This window comes from Cnephaeus nilssonii (genome assembly GCF_951640355.1).
Source record: "Cnephaeus nilssonii genome assembly, chromosome: X".
Taxonomy (NCBI): Eukaryota; Metazoa; Chordata; class Mammalia; order Chiroptera; family Vespertilionidae; genus Cnephaeus; species Cnephaeus nilssonii.
The window spans coordinates 128,529,005-128,530,729 of record NC_137071.1 but is presented as its reverse complement, the minus strand read 5'-3'; the positions used below and the strand labels follow the sequence as shown (position 1 = coordinate 128,530,729).

The window sequence follows — 1,725 nt, the reverse complement described above, 5'->3', positions numbered from 1 at the left end:
CTGCTTTGTCTAATATTAATGTAGCCACTCCAGCTTTCTTTTTATTAGTGTTAGTGTGGTATATATTTTAATCTACCATCTTGCAGTCTATTTACTATTTGCCCTATCTGAGCATTGTTGTCTTTTTATTTACCTTCTTTGGGATTAATTAATTTATTTTTTCAAATACACTTATTGGGGTGACTCCCATATGCACATACTGTTTTGGTGACCAGGGAAGTCATCTCCATGGCTATGGGAAGCCAGCGTAAGGCTTAGCTCTCATCGCTATCTCTCAGGGTGTGCTTGTCAAAGAGATACTCGGCCATGCCAGTTTCAGGGGCCCCCAACCTGTGCAAGTTTGTTACGTGGTCACCCAATTCTTTGATGGACTTCACCTGCTCATTCAGGTAGTGAGTCTCAATGAAGTCACACAAATGAGGGTCATTTTTGTCAGCAGCCAGTTTGTACAAGTCCAGTAGTGACCGACTCACATTTTTCCCCCCAAGTGTAATGCATATTCCATTGCCTTCAGCCCATTCTCCCAGTAGATCACAGCCTAGTTTCTTGATATCCTGAAGGAAGATTCGGCCACCTCACTGGTTCTGCAGCTTCATCAGTTTCTCGGCATGTTTCCTCTCCTCATGAGATTGGTGAAGAAAATATTTGGCAAAGTTCTTCAAAGCCACATCATTACAGTCAAAGTAGAAAGACATGGGCCGGTAGACGTAGGAAGCATAGAGTTCCAGGTGGATCTGGCGGTCGATGGCAGCCTCTCAGTCCTGGTGGTAGTTCTGGCCCACCTGCAAGATGGACCCGGTCATTGTCATGGCAGGCAGCTAAGGAGAGGTGGAAGGCTAGCCTGGGCAGCGGGCTGGGATGGTCAAGCTCCGGGTTTATTCCAAGCACTGTTGAAGCAGGAAACCACAGGGACTCTCTGAGAAGACTGTGATTTAAAGAAATTTAAGATAATTGGGATTAAATCTCCTTTTCCCCAATTCTATTTTTGAGTACTAGAGAAGAATTGCTGCACTGCTTCCCTTTCACTTAATTAGTTGTAAAAGAAACAGATATTCAGGTTCTCTGAAATGCGAAGGCTGTCTTACTCTTTTGGCCAATGGCTGATCGGTAATGAATAGAAAATCTTCAGTAAACTATAGCTGATCTCATGCAATTTTGAAGGTTTCACAGCTTCAGGAGAAATTCTGTACTCCTGGGAAAAGTAGAGTTGAAATTTAATGGCTTGAATTTGCTTTTGAGCACTCCCTCCCCTGACACATACACATCCAGACCAGTTTCACTGAGTGTTATCAGAGATTTAAAAGCTCCATAAAAATCCACAGTTCCCAAAATCACTTTAGCTATCTCTGTTTATTCTTCTGTCCCTTTCAACATTAATAATTTTTATCTCCCCATCTCCATTTTCTTCTTTGTCTTCCTTTAACAATGTTAGCCGCAAGGACTGGCTGATCTTTATTTTTTGCTTTATTTTACATTAGGAAGAAAACGGGGGCATCTGGTCCATGCCCAGCATTTTTTAGAGACAAAACCGAGGTCTGGAAAGTTGACCAACCTGTCCTTGGCTCTTTCTCAGTGAGGGAGGGAGGCTGGGATTAGTACAAATATCAAAGAACAGTTCTAGATGAGGAAAGAAGAGTTAGGAAAACAAAGACTGGCACAGAAGATGAAAAGCAATAACAAAGAGCACGCAGATGCCAGTATTCCATGGATTTTCTCTCTTCTCTT

The 1,725-nt window shown here is 42.5% G+C and overlaps 1 pseudogene across 1 annotated transcript; it reads right to left on the bottom strand.

Moving 5' to 3' along the window:
• Positions 1 to 254: 254 nt before the first annotated feature.
• Positions 255 to 803, bottom strand: LOC307095507 (ferritin heavy chain-like; annotated as a pseudogene). The gene has a single exon. The product of its transcript is annotated as a ferritin heavy chain-like (transcript).
• Positions 804 to 1,725: the final 922 nt, after the last annotated feature.